Here is a 25,150-nt window from a genome sequence, read left to right as displayed (position 1 = left end):
TAGTTTGAAACCTTAAAGTTATACTGAGATAATTAAATGATGATATTCATTGAATATCTATTATTTCCAAGTAAGATAAAATACTTCAACATTAACTACTGAACACAAGTTTATCTACTTTGGACTTCTTATAACAAAGAAACTAAGGATATTGGGTATATAAGTAAACATGTATTGTACATTGAAAAATTTGCTATAAGTAAGATTACACTTCTAGCAGTTACACTTCTATGAAATGTATTTAAATCTGGCAATCCACAGAATGCTTGTGGAACAGACAATCCACAATTCTTACTTCTTAGTTTTTGTTAAGAAGAAAGGATTAAAAGGGTTAAAAATTCTAATTAATCAATGTAATTAAAATTACTAGAAATAATAAGGGAAACATCTCTACTCAGGGTAAGTAGGGTGTATTTTGGCTAAGAAAAGCTATGAGCTGCAGAGGTGCACTTTTGTTGAGGGAAATGAAAGTAATTTTGTCCTAAAGTATAACTAGTTGTTTTACAATGGAAAGAGGAAAATAAAGGACAAACTAAATGGATATAGAAAGTTGTAGAGAAAGAGAGAATGAGGGGAAGAGAAAAGGAGAATTTTACTTTGTATAGTCAAGCTGGCTTAAAACGAAATGAATTTATTATAAGGGTTTTTTTAAAATAAGCTTTAATTAATAGTGTAAAACAATTTTCTTTCATCTACTACAAGGACAAAGTTATTTTGGACTATTTGCCTTCTCTTAATAAGACTGTGAAAAGTTTTCTTTCCCTTTTAAGTACTCTACCTAAAAAGCAAAGATTCTGTATTTACATCAAAATTACTTTTTGTGCTTTGTATTGTCTTTATCAAGTCTTTTAATACTTAAGAAAACCCAGTCTACTCAATATAAAAAGAGCTAAAGTTTTACAATTATGTAACTTTCTGTATTTGCCTTCAAAGTCTTTAATTGCCACTTTGGTTAAGTGGATTTTTTTTTCACAGATTTCCAAAAAAATAAATTCTAAATGAGGACTTTTTGCCTTTGAACAAACTCTGGGATTTTCCACAGGGTCTCTGAACATCTCAAAAGATTTGTCCTCTCTCCTTATAAAAAGAGAGATATTAAACTAATTAGATTTATGTGATATGTTAAATTACATGGGAAACAGGAAGTGATGCTAAACCTCCTTTAGATTATAATATGTGGATATATGTTATTAATGTAAGTATTCCAGAAATTGTATAAAATTCCTCAAAGTCTGATATGTCCTAGTTTACTGTTATTAGTTGTTATCCTAATTATTATCTTAAAATATTGTATGTCACAGAAATAACCAGATTTCCTTGTCAATTCCATTATAATGAACTCTCAGATCTTTAACTATGGCCATTTTAAAGTCCTTTGTCATTTATAGAGAGTTGTTATTTTACTCTGATGCTTTTGTAAAAGTATTCTTGTAAAAGCATTTTATCTTCAAGGAGACTCATGGAAAATACTCTAATAAGTTTCTGATAACTTTCAGATCATACCACTGAACTGGATAAGAATTTGCAGAACTTTAATGGAGAAACTGATGGTTTCATAAAACAGGTAACAAAAGATTAATATCAACTAAGATCAAACTTAAGACTTAACTACATGGGACTAAATGAACTCAAGAGGATGATTATAATTTTTATGATTTTATTTGAAATATTGTTAATTCTTTAATGTTTTGTTTTACCAGATTTAAGGAAACCTTTTTCTCTTTTCTCTTAAGCTATTAGCAATTTGGTAAAATATACCTTTGTAAACAAAGATGAAATAATTGTCTCTTTCTTCCTACCTGATCCCTCCAGAATTCAGAATTCAGAATACTCAGAAACTCTTTTCTTATTTTCATGGTAATATAGTTATTTGCACAAGTTCAATAATAATCTGTTCTCCATGTAACAGGACACAATTGAAAACACTGGTTATATCAGCAAGGCTTTGCCTGAAATGTCATACTTGAGAATATACATAAAATCAGATGCAACCAACTTTACAGAACTAAGTTTGACTATATGGAACCAATAAAAGTCCCTTGAAAAAAGTTAGCCTGTTACCTTGCTTACTGGGTTCCCAGAAGCCTTACCAGGTGAGTTAAGAAAGTCACTTTGTAGCTGGCCCAGGAACCTTAGGAAATCTCGGGGACCTGAAGAAGAGAGGAATTCATCCAAACTGATAGGTATTACAGGTGAAGTCTGATGGTGAATTCTTGGCCTGGCTTCTTAGCCTGGAGAAGCTTTTAAAAATCCAATCTAAGATTCCTGTGAAAAGTTCTAGCAAAGCGTATTTTAAGAGAGCCGATATAGTCAATCACTAATCTTGCTGCACATATGTAATTAATGGGGCCAAGTTTAATAAGATTAGACTTGTGTAAACAAATTAGTCCTATGATTATCTTTGATAGAAATGAGGGTAGTTACAGAGAAAAAATTATGTTTCAGTAGAAAATTATTACACAGCCTTGTAGATACAGATTCTGGTCCTGTGCATTGTCTTTGAGGTGCTGTAATACGTATCAGTAAACCAAACTGGATCCTGAATTCTAGTTTCCACAAGTATTTGGCTACAACTCTCCAAACTAACATTTTCAATTTTCTCCCAGTCTTCTAATTTGAAATCACTAAGAACAAAGACTGGCCTTCATCTTCCTTGGATCAAGATTACAAATCAAAACAGTAAGGACAACTAATCACAAACAACCAGGTAGGCTTTAGGCTATAGCCAAAAAAATAATTTCCTTACCTTGCTTCTGCCTTTTCTCTATAAAAGCTTCTCCCAAAGCTCTTATTGGTGGATCTTTCATAACCATTTCTTGTTTGGCACTGCCTAATTTGAATCAATTTTGCTCAAATAAACTCAAAAATTTTAATATGCTTCAGCTTATTTTTTAACAGCATGAATGCTCCTTTCCTTCACAGTTTCCATGACTCTCAATTGTCTTCAGCAGTTATGTTTCACATTTTTGTGACTCAGTGACATGTGAGCTTGAAAGTCTTTGTAATAAGTGAAGGTTAGGTGGGTCTATTGGTAGGTGGTTCAAGGGAAGGCCAATTCAGCTGTTAGGTCACTGTTCCTCTTACCCGGATTAACATACTTAACAAAAGCAAGCTCTACTGTATTTCATGCTCTTCCAGACCTTTCATCCAGGATTCCAAAGTTCATTACCAGAAAAATTTGCATTCATGATTATTCTCATCTTACAAAACACATATCTTCCCAGAATCTTTTCTGTACGATTCACAGAATCATGGCATATATACATCTTTTTTTCAATTTGTTTAATTTGAAATATCTTCTCTCAGCATAGAACAGTGGATGATGTGCTCACAAATCTGACACAAAAATACCTAACATTTTTCTTTCAACTTAGCAATGTACAGTAAAATAACAAAGAGAAAGCATTAAGAGCTGAATTATTCTGAAACTGGTTACACAGAACTCCAAACTACTTGTCAGAAGATTTTTAGCAATAGATATTAGGAAGGTAATGGATATATGCACAGGAAACCAAGAACATTTTTGTAGCCTCCTACAGCTGAAGTATACTGGGCCTTAAAAAGCCTCTAGACAACACTCAGATCATTTCTATAATTCAAGTCCCTTTTGCAATAACTTCATAGAACAGCTTAGACAATAAAACATCCAATCTGTGTTGGCAGCAAAGAGATTCCATTATTCACTCATTCATTTTGAGGTTCTTACCTGAGTTGAAAACCAAAGAAATAGCTCTAGTTCATTAAAGTAGAAAAATATTTTATTAAAAGGATGTGAGTTTCCAAATCTCTGGGAAAGGCCCAGAAGCCAGCTTGATGCCCATTCTTCCAGGAACAATCTCCAAAATAAGACACAAGACTCTGCCAGCACCAGGCTACCACAAGACACTACACCACAGTTTCCACTGGTGGTTCCAGGTACCAGAGACAACTCCTAGAGTCTTTCAGACTGCGTCTCTGGAAGGCTGGATGTCACAGCCTGGGATGTGTTTGTGCTTGACTGCAAAGTATGATGGCTGGCAAGGAAGGTCCTGGGCTCAGAAGGTGAAGAATTCCCCAAATACAAGAAAGAAAAAAGGTGCTGAAAAGTCAAAATAAATGAACAACGCCCCCCAAAAACAATAGGGCATTAGATACTAGGTGAGAAAATGATGAGAAAAAATTAAAATAACATGCTAAGAAACAAATTCTTTGGGGATTTTTAGTTTGTTGGGAGATAGGACAAAAATTAAGCAAACGATCACATTAATAAATGTTTAACTACAAACCGCATAAGTGATCCAAAGGAGAGAGATCTGGTTCTCTGAGAGCTGGTATCAACAGGACTTGACTTGAAACGTGGACCCAGAAGACTTCTTTGGGAAATGATTTCTGACTTGAGGTCTGAGGAAGGAATAAGAGTTAAACCAATGAAGGGAGTTGAAGAACATTACAGAACATTCCAGTCAGAAAAAGCACATACACAGAGGGCTGGGATGAGAGGGAGCATAGCAAGTTGGAGGAGGTGGGAGGACTGTGTATTTACTTGAGTTGAAGGTTAGGGTTGGGGAGACTGTTGGAAATTAGTTTTGAAAGGCAGATGGGGCTAGACGAGGCAATATTTATGTCTTCGTTCTGAAAGCAAATGTGGAAGGAGTGTGCAAGAGAACTCTAATCAGATCTCCCTGATAATTGTGTGTCAAGTGAGCACTGGGAGGCTGTAGACATCGTGTGGTTCAGGAGAGAGAGGTGACAGTCTCACCTCTCACGGGACACTTGGAGAAAACCCAGCAGACACTTTACAGCAGATGCTTGTTGCTTTTTCTTCAAGAGTGTAAGTTCTGTATAGCTGTTATTTTGCAAAACTGAATTACATACATGCCCAAAAAATTTTCTGATTTTGAGAAGTTTAATGCCATAAATATTTCTTTTTTGGAAATTGCATCTGGGATGACACTATAGAATATTTTCAAGTCATAGCTTAATATATTTGGACAAATTGAAATTCCTTGAAATTCAAAATTTATTATAAAATGCATTATAGTTTCCAAATAGTGGATGACCAGGGAATGATATTATTTATCACTGCTTTTCACACTTCCACCTGAAAATTGCCTTTCCCTGGTTGTCATATCAACTGACTCTTCACCAATTAATTCTTAGTTAATTTCCACATATTTAGCAATCAAAAGCTCTATAAGGACTTCATTAATTTTTCTTCAATTATTTGAAATTCAGTTAGAAATAAAGAGTTCCTTGCATTAAAGCAGCCTGAAGTATTAGATTAAAACATGTGGTTTGAAGCCAGGAGACCTGATGTTCAGTTCTGTTTCCATCACTTCCCAGAAATGTGATATTTTGAAAGTTATTTGGTCTCTCTAGTCTTTGTTTTCTCAGCTGCAAAAGATAGGATCTCCAGTTGAGTTGTAATGAAGATAAAACAACGTATCATCAAAGAGATATGCATACTAGAAAACTGTAGAAGCATAAGCTGTTATAAAAGATGAAAACGATTCACTAAATAAATAGGGGAGGAAATGCAGACACATTGGGGTACCTCCTAGCAAAGACAATATTCAAAACTTTTGCAGCATTTTTAACAGTATGCATAAAAGTAGAGACCAGAACTCTTTTGATTTTGCCTGTTTCTTCTTTCTGGATTTTCCTTGCTGGTCTGTGAGCTTAAAGAAGGTGAAACCCTGAATCAGCCCACGGCAGCCTCCCAGATGGGCCACACCCGAGAAGCGATCACGGCAGAATATTTAAACAGAGACAAGGAGTAAGCAGGACATACCTTTTCAATCACCACAAATGCTTAGGTTCCTCCCATGCACTATGTTTCATTTTATCTTATTAGTTGTTCATCAGATAAACAAGGCAAAATGGATAATACTCCTCAGTTCAAGACACATTATAATCATTGGTCCATATGAGGCTCTCTAATTTTAATATGTATTTGTTCCAAGGTAACCATTCTGTTGTGTTTATTTCTTTTTATTTTAAAGTGCTTTAAAACGTGTTGAGTGATTTTGTTGGCATTTATTTTAAACTATGTAAATCTTTATAAGGAACATCTCACTTGGCTTTTTACTTTTTTGGTCTAAGTACTATCTTCTGAAGATCCAATCTTTTTTCTCTGTGTACATCAGATAGGTTCCTCCTAAGGCTGCTTAATCACCCATCGCCTATATTCTATAAGTCTTGCTTATTTACTCCACCCAAGCTGCCGCCAACTCCCACCACTGTAACCATCACTGCAATAAATATATTCATATATTTCATGCTATAAAAACTCCATGTTTGAAATTTTCTTTGGGATAAATTCTTGGTAGCAGGGTTGCTGCATCATAGTATATACATATACTTACTTTGCCTACATCACTCCAGGCTGTTTCTCTGAACGGCTGTGCCAATCTACTCCCCCCGTGAAGCTTTCTGCATACGTGCTTCCCTGACAACACTCAGCACTTTTCAGCCTTCTAATTTTTGCCAGTTTAATATTGTTAATCTAAGCTGAATTTCTCAGATTGTTATCTTCACCATGCCTTTGGGTACTTGGTTCTGAGAGTTTTCTTTTCTATAAATTGCTTGTTCGTATTCTTCACCTATTTTCCCACTGCAGTAACTGACTTGTCAGTATACAGAAATTCCCTGTTAATTATTAATCCCTTGCCAATTTCAGACATTGAAACCACCCACTCCCATTTAGTCGTCTACTAATTCGGCCCATAGTATTCTTCATGAGTGAAATGCCTTTGTTTTCCTGAGTGCGTCAATGCTTTCACAGATTATGTCTTCTTTCCTAACTTCACAACCATGGGGATCTTCCCCTGTGGTCCTCTCCCTGCCTGAAGTCTCCCCTGAGGGTGCTGGAGACAGAGTGACAGCTGCTCAAGTAGAGAGGGTGGATCAGGTTTGCTTGATGCTCTCTCCCCACAACTACAACAATGACTGGACCAGGGTTAGTGCCATAAACATGTGCCGAAAGAATGAAGGTAGAAAGTCTCCGAGAGTTATGGAGAGGTCATTTCATCTCCTGGATTCTTTAAGGTGCATACTTCCCCCAACTTACTTGGTTTGCATACAGGAAAAATCTTTCTTGCTCAGGGAGGGAGGGCTGCAATAGGGTGGAGCAGTAGGAGCCGTTTCTCAGTCTCTTTCCATCATTTCCATCTCCATCAGGTTCCCAGTGGGTCTTCCCCAAGAGTCTGTATCTGCAGATTTTACATAGATATACATACAAGTAACTACCTTGCTAGTACAAATCAATCCAAAGTGCATATTCCCACAATATTTCTGATTGTTATCTTTATTGGGGCATCATTTACACGGAAGGAAATACTCCTGTCTTAGTTACACAGGGTGTTGAGGGGGAAAAGCCTTAATTTTTATATGATTGTATTTATCAATCTTTTGCTTTATTGTTTTTCCTTTTGAAACTTTTTGAAGTGTTTCCCCATTCCTAGATCGGCAAGATTATCTCATAACTTCTTTTCTATCAGCTGTATGTTTTTTCCCTTCCAACTTATATCTTTAATCCATTGGAGGTCATACTATATGTAGGCTTAGGTAGGGATCCAATTTAATTTTTCTCCATACAGTAAGATAATTTTCCAAAAAAACTTCAACTCAACAGTTTCTACTGATTTGTGGTAATTCCTTTAAAGTTTATTGAAGTCGCATGGTTATGTGAGTCTCATTCTGAGTGCATTATTTTCTTCCACTTAGCTGTTTCTGTGGTCTTACACCACTAGCACATTGTTTTCATTACTCTGGCCTTGTAGTATGCCTTAATATCTGACAGGGTAAGTGCTTCATCTTTATGACTTTAAGCAACAGACAGCCATAAACTTTTATTTCTCTCTACAAGTTTTAGTGCACATTTAGCAGTTTCTCTAAAATACCTAACTGGATTTGTGATGGAAATTGCACTGCATTCATCTACTGAATTAAAGAGAACTTGTATCTTAGTAATATGAATTCATCCCATCCAAGAACATGAAATGGCACTCCATTTATTCATATCATCTTTTGTGTCCTTCACTCAGATTTAAAGTGTGTCAGGAAAATGACTTGAAACTTGGAAATAAGGCCAAAAAAGTGGGTGGCATATCCTTTGAATATTATGTGGGGGCAAAGGCCACTAAAGGATTGCTACAAAATGTATTCAGTTTATGTCATTGTTACTATTAATAGGTCTCATACTTAGTGAGGTTACATGTAAACTTCTAGAATTTTGTCCACTAGATGCAAATAATTTTGTGTCTAATGGAAGCAGTAGCACCAAAGATTTATGGTTTGCCTGTGGGACATTAGTTTTATAACTAATTTAGCAATCCTAATATTTCTCTGTTAAATTGCCTATAAATCCCTGGCTTCTTAAGTGTTCTTTGAAGTTACCATAATGCCTTATTGGCTCCCTTGTTAATGAATTAGTTTTAAGTCTTTGACACATGTTGATTTTATATTTGCATGAACGTCATCATTTTAACTTTTTGAAAAGTCGAGTTGGGCAAGTTTCTTCATAAACATTTTACATATTCTAGACTATTTTAACTCTTAGATACTTTTAGTTTTATAGCAATTACAAATGGAATATTATTTTTCTGGAGTTTTCTGATTGCTAGTATACAGAAACATTTTTGATTTTGTAAGTTGATATTGTATTCAGCAACTTTTCTAAACTCTTATATTGGTCCTAATAGATTGTCTCTGGATTCTATTAGTTCTTTTAGGTAGACAATTATAATATCAGCAATTGATGAATAGCTAGATACTATACATTAATAAATTTTGAAAGATAAGTGGGTAAATTCCTAGAAAATTATCAAATGCCAAAATTAGTCCCAGTTTTACAAATACTTCCCTTGAGGTTGATCCTAGTTTTAGCTTCTAACTCTTAAAAAAATTGATATTTATGGTGTACTTTCACATAAGTGACCTCATTTGATACCCACTAAAATTTTATGAGTTAACTGCTATGCCTATTATATATTAAAGAAAATAAACATACAAAGGATAAGCTCATCATACAAAGTTACAACACTAGTGGTGGATCCCTGTCAAAAATCCAGTTCTAGTGCCTGAAATCTTGTATAATTTTCTGTAGCAGAAACTTTGTGTCTCCCTACCCCTATCCTCCAGGTCATTTTACTATCTAGATGTTCACAAAAAAATAAAACCAATTATTGCAAAGAATTCATAATTCATTAGCTAATGGGGTAACTATCCACGGAAGGTTTTATTTCTGCCACCCTTTGATCCAGGAAGGAAGAACAATTTGTTCTTGGGGAAAAGAGAGAAACACAAAATCATGACATCTCAGGGGCCTTGCTTTCTCTTTGGACCCTGGAGGACATAGCAGGATCCTGTAACTGATCTAAGCAGCTTTTAAGATCTGCTTATAGCAAAGTTGCCAGATTCAGCAAATAAATACACAGGATGTCCAGTTAAATTTCAGGTTCAGGAGGGTGGGTATAGCTCAGTGGTAGAGTGCAAGCTTAGCATGCACGAGGTCCTGGGTTCAATCCCCAGTACCTCCATTTAACTAATTAATTAAAATTACAGATAAACAATGGATATTATTTTAGTATAAGCATGTCCTGTGCAACAGTTGGGATATATCCAGTGTCCACTATATATATTATACATTATAATCTTTAAAACAACCCTGAAAGATGATTATTATTAACCTTTTAATGTAAAAAAGAAGCTGAGGTTCAGAGATATCAAGTAAACATTCAAGGTCACCAGGTGGTAACTGGCAAAGCCGATCAAGACCATCTAAAGCCCAAGCTCTTCAAATGCCCCTCCAGTGCCTCAGATTACAAAGAAATAGTGCCTGCTGCTCAGGGTTAACGCCAGTCCTGTTTCCCTCTCCTCCCTTGCTCCGTGCTACAGCAGAGGCTCAGAAAGCTAAGCTCTCCCTTTCTAGTTTCCATCCCAGCCAGAGCAGGGCACGTGATGCAGTCCTGGCCAGAGAAGTGGAAGCAGAAGTTGACCTGGGCTTCTGGGAAATCTTTGTTTCACAATCAAAGGGACAAACATGAGCCACTGATCCTCTTCTTGCCACAGTCACAGATTTGATGATGGGAGATGTGGCCGTCATCTTGTGATGACTATTCAGGGAAGGCCAGGTGACCTAGAGCGTTCCTGCTGGACCCTGATATTATTGAACCCTTGAACCAAGAACAGCAGCACCTACCTCCAGACTTCCTGTTAAGTGAACGTCAAATGAGTTGTTTAGCTACAGTTTGTCAGGGTGTGAATGTCCTTTCCATATTAAACTGCTTGGATGTTAGGGATTCTCAGTAGATTCAAATTTAGCCAACATGTACTGGATGCCTAATACTTCCAGGCTCACTGACAGATGTCATCATGATAACGATTTAACCTCACAATATCCTTGTGTACTGGTGATTATTGTACCCATTTCACAAAACTGTGGTCCAAAAAAGCATGACAGATTGTTCAAAGGCTACACACAGAGCTGGTGGCAACATCACGATTCAAACTTGTGCCATCTGAATCTGATTGCAGGCTTTCCTCTTTTAGGTATCTGGAAACACTCGTATGATACTGAGATGATGATTTGTTTTCGTTTTGAAAGTATGCATTCAACAGGAAGTTTCCAGTTTCCAGAGACAAATAGTTATTTTATAAGGAAGTTTCACTTTTACCAAAACTCATATTCCTTAAATTCAGTGTATCCATTAAACTGGCCTAAGGTTTTTCATTTTTATGCAATCTGTGTTCTCTACCATGGAGAAAAGATTTGTGGTAAAACAAAAACTGAATTCCGAGGAACATTTAAGAAAACAAAAAGGTAACAAAAAATGCTGTTACAAATGTGAAAAAACATGCAGTATGATTATGATAGTTGTATCTCACATCTGCTGAGGATGGAATATGTAATGCTGGAAAATTCTCTTACAATTGCATTGTACCCTGAGTTCATAATACTACACTGACTGGCAATCTCTCAGCATACAGAGTCTTTCAGCAGAGGAAAAGAAAAATAAGTTGTCATCTTTGAAAAAAAAAAAAGGTACTATAGAAAGGGAAAAAGATTCAGCAAAGGGCAGCACAATAACAAGTTGTGAGAAGGCATTACAAAGTCAGAGAGAGCTGAGTAACTACTCATTTGCCCACCATCTTAATAGGATAAATTCCTCCAGGCTCCTAAAAGATAATGAGAACGCCAATTATTTTTTCGGGGCCCAGGAGCAGGATGAGGAATTACTGCTGTTTTCAGACATAATAACACCAGTGGAACAAGTTGGAAATGTCATCCTCAAGCAGTCATCCTTATTCGAGCAGAGAGATGTTAATCACAGGTGAGTCTTGCCAGTGGCTCTCCAATCACAGAAGTCAGGGTTCATTTGCAGTTCAAGTATGATGCTCTCAGATCAAATCTGGTATTAACAAGGCCCCACAATAAGGGGATTTGCAGCAACCATAAATCTTTTGATCTCCAAGTCAGCTGTCAATTTGTCCTTGTTGGCGGAGAGCACATATTTACTCTGCTTTCAGAGCAAAGTAATTCAAATAGATGCTCTAGATAGGGGACAATAGCGTTGATTTATGAACATGCGTAGCCATGCAGGTGTTTTAACATAATAATAATTGCTATTTATTTTCTACATTGAGAATAATTTCCAGGTACAAACATTACACTCTGTTCAAATCTACTAAGCTTTCAGAGGAAGTAACAGGAATTTTGGTGGTCTTAGCACTCCTCTGAAGTTCTTTTGTTCCTATTGCTGTTCACTTGGGCTTTTAACCTGAAGTTTTTTATTTAAAAATTTTAAGACCTACAAAAATGTTGAAAGAAGAGAACGATAAATACCATTCATCTAGATTCATCAAAATATTAACATTTTGTCATTCTTGTATGTTTTACAGACACCATGACAGTTCATCCCTAAATATCACACATCTTCCAAGAATGAGTGTACTCCTATATAACCACAGTGTCACTTTCATATACCTATCTTCAAATTTCCTCAATTGACCAAAATTGTCTTTTAAAATTGTTTTACTTTTTCAGCCTAGGACCAAATCAAGGTTTACATTGCATTTGGTTATGTCTTTTTAATTTCTTTCATCTCTTCCAGAAGAGCAGTCTTTTTGTTTCTGTTTCTGTTTTCATAATATTGAAAAATTCAGGACAGTTGTCCTGTATCATGTCCCACATCCTGTATTTAATTGTTCTTCACCACTAGAATCAGGTCAAATGTTTTGGCACAGCACAGAGACAATGCTGTATACCTCCTACTGTATCACATATCTATTCGAAAGATTAATTTTCCTTGGCAATTAAACCATATAACCCATGGGATAATATTTTGATTTCATGTGAATTTCTTGTTAGCCCAACATTTTACTCAAAAGTTTTAGTATTCTTTGATGCTTTGTTTGACATATTCATCTGCAAAATGGTGATTTAAAAAAAAATTCTCTCCTTTTTCTACATTTGTTAGTGAATAATGTTCTTGAAAGAAGAGCTTCCCTCTTTATTTCTTCTCTCTCTCCTCCTTGCCCTCTTCTATCATGATAGATTTATATTCAATGTGATATAGTCTATTACCATCATTACTCTTTTCAATGTACAAATTGTCCCATTTTGACAAGTAGAAGCCCCTTCCTCCAGGCTTCTGTAATTCTTTTGACGTGACCCCACTAGTCTTGGAGCACTTCCTTGCTTTAGGGCATGCATGACAAAATATCCCAGACTTACCTTGTATTGTCCTTGCCCTGGACCTGGACTCACTTCTCCAAGGAACCTGGGTCCCTATAAGTACAAGACAGTATCTGAGTGTTGGAACCACTCTGGAGAAACAAAGTAGATCCCCCCCACCCTCACCTCAAATGTGGTTAGAATGTCAAGACTGATCACCCACAGGAAAAGGTTATATGAAAGGTTTACTACCTACATGATGAGGCTTTGTGGGGAAGCCAGGGCATTCTCCTCAAGCTGGTCTGAAAATGGCTTGCAAGAGCTGAGGAAGAATGGCGTGGGGGTTTTATGGTGGTAAGAGGGTGAGGATGGCATGAGGGCCTCTGTGCCCAGGCAGCGGCTTGTGTGGTTTGAACTTCCCACCAACATCAAAGGTGGAAGCACTCAGACTTTCTTATCAGATTTCCCAGAAGTGGGGCAGAAGAGGAGCGGGGAGGGATGAGGCTTAGGATGCCAGCAAACATCAAAAAAAAATTTAAAAAATGGAGTCAGACTCTATTACACTGGGCTACACTTACATTATTTTCTATAAATCTGTGAGACAGAGGTCTGCTACACAGACACGGTGTGAGCCCAAATCTCCTTCACAGGTGCATGTGAAGGACATGCAACAGGACCACGAGGCACATGGAGCTCTCTGCAGGGAAAGCAACCTCCATCAGTACTCAGCATCATCACCAAAATCATTACTCTTTCTGAGTTCCTTGACATTCTCAAATTGTTTCTATATCAGTTATGGACAGGGCTATCAATTTTCTGTTTAGAAAATCAACTTTAGAAAGGCTGTGTGCTTTCCTGATGTCAGAGGGCACCTCAGAGGGTCAAAAGCATTTAAACTCATCTCTCAGTCAGGACATCAAGATGATTCTAAGAGCCTTTATATTTCATATAAAATGTTATTAGAGCAGCTCATCATTAAATTGAATTAATAGAAATAACCATTACATTTAAACACTGAAAAAATAAAGCTATAGATATTTGTCAAAACCAATAATGATAATAACAATAATATGAACAGCTAACATGAATTAGAATGCTCCAGGAACTCTTCCAAACACATTAAAGTCATCCTCATCACAGTTCATGGGATTTAATATTAATATTATCTCAATTTTGTGGTGAAAATTAAAGGCGAAAGAGGTTAAATGATGTGACCAACATCCCACAGTGGGTAAGGGCAGGAGTGAGGATTCAACTACAAAGGAGAAAGACAACACTGAAAATTCAACATCTCATAACTGTATTTAGTTCTGAAAGTAGAACACAGATCAGCTTCCACTAAAGGCAGAAAGTGGCAAACTGGTTCCAATTTGAACCTACTCAGCATGAATTTTATTCCCTTTTATTTCATTTTTACTTAGAATATTACGGGGCTAAGTGTCCAAGAGAGCAAGAAGCCAAATGACTAGGCACAGGGCAGGTGAACCACTTGGACTTTCCGATCCACAGGGTCACATCAACACTCAGTTTGGAATTCAGTCAGGTATGCCCTGTTGAGGTCTTAAGGTGATTTTTTTCCACTGAAAATCCAGATTTATCTGTGCTGTAATCACTTTGAAGAAAGAGAATAAACCCTTACCCAAAATTTGGTTGGAACGTCAAAACTGATGGCACACAGCAAGAAGGCATGAAGGTTCATGACTTACACGATAATAGTGAGATGATAGCGGTGTTGATTTCAAAAGTACCTACAGACTGATGGGTTAAAAAAATTGTTCAGCTGCTCTTTGACTTTCAGCTTTGGAGATCTCCATATAGCATGTGTAGTGCCATACTCTACATGATTTATATTTTTCAGAGCACTTTCACATACATCTCATTGAACCTCCTCAACAACTCGGTGCTAATGACAGAACATTTACCTACACAAATGTGAAGCAAATACCTTATGTGATCAATGTGTGTACTGAAGTACAGAGAGTATGTCAAACACCTTTCCAACCCCTTGGCCCAACACTTTGCTCAAATGGCTGTGGCAACCAGCTGTGCCACGGATATAACCTTCCACAAAGTGACACACCTCAGCTGTGCCGCCCATCCCTTGCTTTCTGCCCCAGGATTCTCTGTCCACTGAGATTCTAGGCTGTGATGGGTCATGTGCAAACTGTAAGAAGAAAGTGAACACCCCTAGAGCAACCCTTGATTAACAGAGGACAGGAACTGATAAATAAACACTCACCTTTCCTGTCCCTGATGGACGATTCGGAGGCACATTCTGTACATCTCCAGGAAGCCCTGGTAGCACTGAGCCCCAGTTGTGTCCAGCTATTTTCTTAAAATGGCATTGTTAGCTTGGCTTCCCTCCTTCTCTGTCCCCCTCTTCCCAAGTTATCAGATTTGGCTACAGTAGTTAATTCACAGTTAATACACACATCAAGAAAAGCCATATTCCCTGGGAACCATTCATCAAGCCCTTGTCCTAAGATCTGCTATAGGGGTGAATCCAAGCAAAATCAAAGAGTTGAAGTAACTTATAAAAGAGTCAGTTAATGTTGGAGTAAAAAACTAGGTCTTCTGTCTCCTTATGGGGTATGATTAAAAGCATGGGTGCTTAAGTCAGATTCACCTAGGTCTGAAACAAATTGAGATTCCTTAAGAATGTGCCTTGATTTTTCTGATGCTCAACCATCTCATTGGAATATTAATACAAATAACAATGGCCAACTGTTATTGAGTGCTTCCACATGTATACTGTGTTCTAAATGCTTTGCATATAGTAACCTTTTAATCCTCACCATAACCTTATGAGATATATACTACTACTGTCACCACTTTGCAAATGAAGAAACTGGGGTACAAAAAGGTCACCATCCCTGAGATCAAAGAACCAGTAAGTGGCACGTCAGGGATTCCAGCTCTAGACAATCAAACTCAAGGGCTCACACATTTCAAAATTATTAAACACACTTAAACACTAATAGTCTCCTCACAGGGTTAAAATAGTACACTGTAATAATAATATTTAAAATAAAGCATTTAGTACAGTGCCAGGTACATAGAAACAAACGTGAACTCAAAAAGAAGAGAGAAATACTTTTTTAAAAAGTTTAAATCCTGATGAAAAAGTTGACAAATATTTCTTTTTCTGTCCATTTATCTTTGTTTCTCTAATTTCTCCTTTTCTCAGACTCTCTTCCATTAAAATGCCACTGCCCTTCCATCACTCTGACGTGTTGATGTTTTATCATTCCCTTGTTCCTGCTCCCCAATCACCTGCTCCAACTTCTCCCATTGCTTTCTTTCCAAGCTCATTTTTCTCAGTTTTCAAGGCTGCTGACAGATAAGCATGAGTAACATTAGAGGGTTTGTTTTCATAACGTTCCCTTCAGAATATCACCAGAATAAATGCTTTTGTGCTACTTGAGACAAACACCCCAAAATACATGCAGAGTTGCAATCAGTACTTGTCAGACCCTTCACTACGTAAATGGAGGCATCTTAGGGATCAAAAGGGATCAAGAAAAGGGTCTCCCTGCACTGGGGCTATTGCCTACAGTCTGAGGTACAAGCAAAAACAACAAATAATCTAAATAAACACTTTATGTGAGACACTGGCAAGCTCTTCTTTCTTTTTAATTAATAGTATAAAGAAAGGCCAACTCATTTACCTTAACCTTTCCTCACAAATGATGCCACTGAGGATAAGTTGCATATGTAAAAGGGTCACTCAGGGAGCTTTCATTAAGGTGCCTGACAACGTCCATTATTATATTTTTCACAACTGCCAAGAAATGTTGAACTACAGTCTGGACTTCTTTCCCTTGGGGGAAGAATGTTGTTTATAGTATTCTGAAGGATTTGGTGATCGCCTGTGAAACATCAGCAGATGACACGTAGATGATTCCACAGTTGATACACATTATCTCCTTAGGCAACCTTGAATTACCCTAAATTTTAGGAAAGCAACATCTACAGTGGCTTGACTCTTCTTTGGAACTAAGTGGCGTATGAATTAATTAAATTTATTTTGGTTATTTAATGCTAGGTATTTCCCAATGAAGAAACATTCTCAGGTACTGTAAGTAATCACAATATAAGATATCTCATTGATATAGCCAGTAATTTATAATAGCTATAAATGGATTACAAGCTTTAAAAATTGTGAATCACTATATTGCACACCTGTAACATACAGTATTAGACAGCAACTATACTTCAATTATAAAAAGATCTTCCATTGAACAACTTTTTCAAGGCAGTTGGCACGTTGACATTTCCAAGGTTTGCTCGAGTTTCTCTATTCCTGTGGCAAGTAGCCATTTGCTCCGATTTCTGAACACTGGTTAATTAATAAAAAAAAATTAATCGACACATCAAGAGACCTTAATGTATCCACATCTCACACTGAAATATTCCCCCACTGAAATATTCCCCCAGCTGATGAGTTGACACATTGTTTACTCTTTGGGTCATCACTTGTTTCAAATGAGTGACTAAAGGAAAAGCAGAGTTCTCAGGATATCATATTAAATGGTATCTGTATTGGTCTAAAGTGTGCATGCCTTGCATTTTAGGAGATAATAATCTCATGTCAAATATCAGTATGCCTCAGGGGTATTTATATAACGGTCTATAATGTTAATCTTGGGTGTGTGTGTGTTTAGTTAACTCAAATGTAGCTCCTATATTAAACATTCTGAAACATTTTGTCCTCTAGTTTTATTGGTTGAAGAAGTAGTACTGAATTTTAAAATATAATGAAATAAGGTTTTCTCAAAAAGGGGAATTTTTAGCACCACTTTTACAGAGCACTCTTGATACAGGTATCAAAATTATTAGCAGTACCTTTTTTTTTTCCACTTGTTTTAACAGACTTCACTTTTTAGGCTCCTGGTTATATCTCTAAATAGATTTCACACTCCCTACTCAGAGATAGAAAAGCGCACGCAGCTTTCTTCACATTCAAATAATAATCTCTTCATTCATCACTATCAAAGTCCAATATCTACCCCAGAACCTATTAAATTAACTACAAAATCATTGCTGGTCTCAAGTTCTCACAGAAAAGCATGTCTTGAGGACATTTCGCTCATTTTATATCACTATTCCACAGGATGTTCTTACATTCCAGAATGTATCTAAAAGGATTTAAAAATGTCCTTTCCTGTGATCTTATGAATTTATCATACTGACTACTCTCAATGAGAAAAGAGGGTCCTACATGAGGAGAGATGTGGGTGTAAGAACTACTGCTTGGTAAAAGCTCCAGCTTAGGGATACACCATCATTTAGCCATAGGAAGTTCAACTTCCTAGAGTTCAAAAACAAGAAAGGGGTTATTTGCAAAACCCACCAAAGATGGCAATGATCCAAGAGGCAGCTGGGTCCAATGGAGGCACTGGCACCAAAGTAAAGTGGATCTGAGAGCATAGCCATTTGAGGTCAGAAACCAGGCCATAAAGTAAGGGTGTCAGGAATGGGCACAGCAAGCAATCAGCTCAGAGGACATCTGCTCACCAGGTGTGACACATCCCCACTGGTTCTTAAAGACCTACCACGGCAATGGTGCCTCGCAGGAAATATTTAGGAGACATTAAAGCTTTCCTTTTTGAAGCTTTGATGGCTATCCATAGCCTCATACTACCCAGAATCCGAAGCATCCTGTGCTGCTGGAAGGCACGCAGCTAACGAGAATGGCATTTTTTATAAGTTTGTTTCTCAATTCTAGAATGTTATCATTTTAAAAGAACATTCTAAATAGATCTTAGAGTCACCTTAGAAAAGGGGGACCTACTGGGTATCAATATGTTGTTCTCACTTACACTCATTTACTGCTGACTCCACCTCTCTCTACACCACCTTCCCCACAACCATGCCGTCACTATCAGTCAGATCACCGGAAACCATCGGCAATATTCCCCAAAGCTACCAAAAACTTAATTTTAAGCTCAAAATGGTTTCAGAGGGGGTCAAAGTTGCTAATGTTACATGGCCTAAGCCCATTCATCTTAAACTTTAATGTGCATACACATCTCCTGGAGGACCTTAATAAAACTGTATAGTTCTGATGTGAGAACTGAGTGCTTGCACTGCTAACAAACACTCAGGTGATGTCAAAAGCTGCTTATCTATGGATCTCACCCTTGAGTCCCTTGGTGATTCAGAACCCCCACAATTGTCCAATACACCTGATGCGCCTTCAGATTAGAATTCAGCCTAGAACTGAATAAAATTCTCCAAACCAAGGGTTCTCAAACTGGACTGGTGCCAGATTGCCTAGGTTCTAGTCCCAGCTCCTCCACTTACTTCCTGCATCACCTAGCAACTCAGCTACTGCATCTCTCTCTGCCTCCATTTCCTCATCTTATTGAATGAGCATAACATAGAACCTAACTCATCAGGTCATTGTGGGAATTAAAGGGGATGAGACAGGTAACACATATCACACACTGCTTAGCATGGTAATCAAACAACAAAGGTCAGTCATCCTCAGAGGACTCTGAGATGAACTACAGGGCACTCTATGAAGACACCAAAATTATTTCTAAAATGTTCTATGTGCTGAAGTTCATTTCCCCTAGAGAGAGTATATGACTTTCATTAGATTCTCAACGGGATTCATAACCCCCTAACATTTAAGAACCATTGATTAAGAGTGTCTGCGGGGCCCAGAGCTGCCCTGATGTCCAAAACTTGGATGTGAGGAGAAGGTACATTTTGGTCTAACACTGCCATGAGTCAAAGCCTCAGGTTTGGGGGAATAAGCATAGGAGGAATGGACAGTAGGCTAACTTTTTGCTATTTTATACTACTTAGTGTCACCATGACCATAATCTTATTAGCAGTTTTTTTATCCATTGGGATAAAGTTCTCCTGGGAATGTAGGTGTTCCAAGGACATAAAAATGACAGTGTGAAAATTCAGGAGACCAGTGACCTCACACAGGTGACACACTCATCATCATCTTTAAACATCATCACCTGCATGGTCAGCGTGCCCTCCCATCAGACCCCAAGAGGACAGTCCTGTCACAGTATGTCACAGGGCTGGGCAAAGCAGAGGATGACAGCACCTTAGCAAACATATCCCAGCTGCTTGTTAGGACCGAGTCAGCTGTGAGCAAGGCAGGCAGAGGAACAGTGAGTTGTTCCCAAAGAACCGAAGCATTTACAAAAGCTAAGTGCATATATTAAGGGGAAAAGCAGAAGAAAGCTGGAGAAAATTCAAAACACACTCATGAACAAATTCAGGAACAACAATCAGAGCTGAGAAAACAGTGTGGACCCAAGCTGAGGTAAAGGAAAACAATACTTTAAAATCTGCTTTATGAATCTTCATGCTTACTGTTTAGTAGGCTAAAAGAAGTCCAGTTTCAGAAAAGAGAGAAGAAAAATTTTCAAATGTGTGTATTATGGCAAAGATGTGAAAGTACTGAATGAAGACTCAGAATACTCCTTTTGTTGATAAAACCAGTTTAAAGCAATCCATATGACCACACAGAATATTAAAACCTAACACATAGGAGGAGTCTTGATTTTTCAGATTGTGAGACAGGCATAGGAAGGCAAATAGCAATGCAAAATAGAAGCCCTTAAGTGTTCAAAGAAAGTATATTCATTGAATGTGGTTATGACATCTCAGTGTGAAAAAATGGTATTCACGGATACATGCCCTAAAACCCAAAACTGAGTTTGCTTTTAAATTATAAAAGTAAACACTATGCCACAAAAGATTACTAAAAAGTGCACTAAAAACAGCATTTTTGTCAGAATTTCCACAAACCACAACATCCCTTGAGAATACATGTGGATGGATACCATAAAAATAATTTCTGTCTTCAGTTATAATGCCCAACCTTAATTTTTACAAGAGTGACTAAGGAATCATTCCAATAGTTGATGCAATTTACTAAATTTGCAAATTTGCGGAATTTGTAATAATTTTTAAGCCACTGTGTATACCATAATTTGAATAGTTTACACTAAATCTCAATTCTTATATTCATTTTTATAAGATACTACCACAGTAAATAAAACAATTTTATAAATGTTAGTCATGGTACTTTTTCTTCTTAATCATAAATTATCTCTCATTTCCCAGCTGATTTTATATTTCATTGGGTATAAAAAACATATCACAGGGTTTTAAAAGACATAGCTTGTTGTAAAATGAGATGATTATGGGATGTTTCAAAAATACAAAATAGAAGCTAAGGCAAGTTTTTAACGTTAAAATGAAGAAGAAACTGTGACAAAACTTTGTTAAAGTGCTGAAGACATCTGGCTTGCTTCCGTATAAATCTGTACTGGATAAGTCTTGAAGCATCCTACAGCTTATCCACTATACCTCCCCCTTCTATTCTTTCCCGAGAAAAATCAGCCCTGCCAGGTTGGCCATGGAAAAGTAGATGGACTTTAAAGATGCTTTAGAAGTCAATTACATTTCTAATTCTTAAAATGTATAGTATTACATCCACTGGAATGGGAAAAATATTTGAAAATCATATATCTAACATGGGGTTAATATCCAGACTATCTGAGAAACTTCTACAACCTAACAAAAAAGAAACAAATAACTGATATAAAAAACGGGCAAAGGCTGAATAGACAATTCTCCAAAGAAGACATACAAATGGCCAACAAACATATGGAAAAATTCTCAACATCACTAAACATAAGAGAAATGCAAATCAAGACCACAATGAGATATTATCTCACACCCATAAGTGGATGACCACTTTCAAAAGAATAGAAACCTCATCTCACATCAGTCAGATGGCCATCATTAAAAAGTCTACATATAATAAATGCTGGAGAGGATGTGGAGAAAAAGGAATTCTCCTACACTGTTGGTGAGAATGTAAACTGGTGCAGCCACTATGGAGAACAGTATGGAGGTTTCTTAAAAAACTAAAAACAGAGTTACTATATGATCCAGTAATCCCACTCCTGGGCATATATCTGGAGAAAACTCTAATTTCAAAAGACACATGCAACTCAACGTTCATAGCAGCACTATTTACAATAGCCAAGACATGGAAATAAACTAAATGTTCATTGACAGATTCTTGGATAAAGAAGATGAGATAGATAGATAGATAGATATAAACACACAATGGAATATTACTCAGCCATAAGAAGGAATGAAATAATGTCATTTGCAGCAACATGGATGGACCTAGAGATTATCATACTAAGTGAAGTAAGTCAGATAAGAGAAAGGCAAATATCATATGATACCACTTATATGTGGAATCTAAAAAATGATACAAATGAACTTATTTACAAAACAGAAATAGTCTCACAAACATAGAAAACAAATTTATGGTTACCAAAGGGGAAAAGGTGAGGAGGGATAAATTAGGAGTTTGAGATTAACCTATATAAAATAGATAACAAACAAGGGCCTACTGCATAGCACAGGGAACTGTATTCAATATCACATAATACCCTATAATGGAAAAGAACCTGAAAAAGAATAGATTTTTATATATATGTAACTGAATCACTTTGCTGTATACTCAAAACACTGTAAATCAACTATACTTCAATTAAAAAAAAAACAACAGAAAATAACAAGTGTTAGAGAGGATGCAAAGAAATTAGAACCCTGTGCATTCTCAGTAGGAATGAAAAATGGTGCAGCTGTTATAGAAAACAGTACAGAGGTTTCTCAAAAAATTAAAAATGAAATTACCATATAATCCAGCAATCCCACTTCTGGGTATATATGCAGAATAATTCAAAGCAGGATTTGAAAAATAAATCTGCACATAGCAGCATTAGTCACAACAGCCAGGAAGTGGAAGTACCCAAACATTCAATGACAGATGAACAGATAAACAAAATGTGGCATATACACACAATGAAATATTATGCAGCCTTTAAAAAGGCAATCCTGTCAAATGTTATAACATTGATGAATCTTGAGGACATTATGCTAAGCAAAATAAGCCAATCACAAAAGGACATATATTGTATGATTCCTCTCATATAAATTATCTCAAATAGTCAAAATCATAGAAAAGTGGTTGCCAAGGGCTGAAGAGAGAGAGGCACGTGGGGTAGTGTTTAATGGGTACCGGGAGTTTCGGTTTTGCAAGATGAAAAAGTTCTACAGATCTGTTGCACAACAATGTGAATATACTTAACACTACTGAAATGTACACTTAAAATGATTAAGATGGTAAATTCAATGTCTTGTGTTTTTATTATAATTTTTAAACTATATACTGATGTCTGAGTATGAACCACAGAGAATATCATTTTATTTGTCCGCAATGTAGACTAGACACTGGAATTTTTTAAAGTGCCCCCTGTGATTCATCAGTGCCTTACAGGACCATGGGCCTAGTGTTGTCAGCTGTTAGGATTTTTTCTAGAATAAATAGAAAAATGAATAGACTCCACAGAGCCTCCATCTAGGTTCAGAGACAAAGCTTCAGGAGTTTTAGAATCAAGAGTTTTATATAAACATTTCTGATTTTTTAAAATGCTGGTAAGAAATTTTTAAAATGTTGTGCAAACCAAACAAACCATTTGCAGCCTCTTGGACTTCCTCGGATCTTTTAAGTTCCCTTCTAGTTTAAAATTTCTGTGAATCAACGTTAAGTTTCCTGTGTCTCAGTAGCTGGTCTTCTTACCAGAGGACTCTCCTCTGGCTTTAGAATCTTCCCTGTGTGAAGTACTCATCAGTAAAACGAGTCAGGGTGCACAACAGGGTGCCCCAAGAGAAATATCATGGTTACAAGTCCTCAGTTCCATGTGGATTATCATTTTGGCAATAAATGAGATTGGGTTTTTTTAATTTTCCATTGAAATGTAGTTGATTTACAATGTTAGTTTCAGGTGTACAGCAAAGCGATTCAGTTATACGTACACGTGCATATTTTTTTTTCTTTTCAGATTCTTTTCCAGTATATGTTATTACAAGAAACTGAATATAGTTCTCTGTGCTATACAGTAGGCCTTTGCTGTTTATTTTATATATAGTAACATGTGTCTGTTAATCTCCAATGCCTAATTAGATCGGGGATTTTTGAACAACTATTTCAGGCAGAGAAACCAATCATCTCGGGGATTGCTTGTTTGTTTGTTAGGTTTCCAGTTTGAGAGAATCCTGTAGCTGAAGTTCAATGGTACATGGACTCCTAAATACATTGCACATACAAAAGATGAGTTGCTTTGATGTAAGTAGGATTGGGGAAATGGGGAGTGAATGATTGTACTTCATTTCCTGCCTTATCAGAAGGCTATTCTGCCCTGAATAGATTCCACAGAGCCTCCATCTAGGTTCAGAGACAAAGCTTCAGGAGCTGGAGGAGAGCAAGCAGTGAGCTGAATGTCTTTACCCCCTGCTCCACAGCAGCCGCTGCTCTTCTCAGCTCTACTGAGTTTCCACTTAGGCTGTTGTTAGAAAAGGGGTTCAGTGGCTTCAAAGAAGGAAGTTTAAAGGACCCTGACCCAGATGAGGGCACCTAGTGTCCTCATTAACTTTCAAGATGACATCAACAGAGAGAAAACTAACTGCACACGTAGAAAATACAAACACTGTTGAACAGTGAATAAATAGATTGGAAAGAAGGTGGAATTCTGAGGCTGTTCAGCACACCAAGTCAAATGTTATTGTTTGGAACACAACTCCAACTTCAGGGAAAGCATAAGTAGATGTAAGCACCTAGCCACTCAGCCTCCTTGCTGACCCTCCACGTGGAGCAACATAAAGTCTGGACTTTAGTGTCTGTGGGAACGTAAAGCATGCTTAGCAATGAGGTTAATTAAAGGTCTATACCATGAAGCCTGAGGAAAGAGTAATATAACCAAGGTTATTCTGTCAGGATAAAAACACTATGAAAGATTTAATATAAAAAGACAAAGCTGCAGAGGCAGCAAAAAAAAAAAAAAAAAGGTAAGTTGGACTATATCTAAATTTAAAGATTTTGTACATCAAAGGACATCATCAACAGAGGGAGAGGTAACCCATGGGATGGAAGAAAATATTTGCAAATTATGCATCTGATAAAAGGTTAATATCAGGTATATAAGCAGAACTCCTAGAACTCAACAAAAGCAAAAAAACCAAACAGCTTAATTAAAAAATGAGCGAAGTACTTGAACAGAAATTTCTCCAAAGAAAATTCACAAATATCCAATAATCATATGAAAAGATGCTTTACATCTCTATTAGGGAAATATAAATCAAAACCACAATGAGATACCACTTCCCATCCATTAGAATGGTTATTATCAAAAAAACCAGAAAATAATTATTGGTGAAGATGTGGAGATACGAACTCTTCTGCACTGTAGGTGAGAATGTAAAATAGTGCAGCCACTGTGGAAAATAGTATGGAAGTTCTTCAAAAAATTAAAAACAGAACTACCATATGATCCAACAGTTCTACTTCTGGCTATATACCCAAAAGAACTGAAAGCACAGACTTGAAAAGATATTTGCCCACCCACATTCATAGCAGTATTATTCACAATACCCAAA

At 36.8% G+C, this 25,150-nt stretch overlaps 1 long non-coding RNA gene across 1 annotated transcript; it reads right to left on the bottom strand.

The window, feature by feature from the left end:
• Nucleotides 1-3,740: 3,740 nt before the first annotated feature.
• On the bottom strand, nt 3,741-21,753 carry LOC123613278 (uncharacterized). The gene is made up of 4 exons (XR_006720643.2): nt 13,234-21,753; nt 12,716-12,769; nt 7,049-7,190; nt 3,741-4,380 (listed from the first exon to the last, which is right to left on the bottom strand). It is a non-coding gene; the product is annotated as an uncharacterized LOC123613278 (long non-coding RNA).
• Nucleotides 21,754-25,150: the final 3,397 nt, after the last annotated feature.

The sequence above is a fragment of the Camelus bactrianus genome, chromosome 3, assembly GCF_048773025.1.
Source record: "Camelus bactrianus isolate YW-2024 breed Bactrian camel chromosome 3, ASM4877302v1, whole genome shotgun sequence".
NCBI classification, from domain to species: domain Eukaryota; kingdom Metazoa; phylum Chordata; class Mammalia; order Artiodactyla; family Camelidae; genus Camelus; species Camelus bactrianus.
This window is presented reverse-complemented; position numbering and strand designations above follow the sequence as displayed.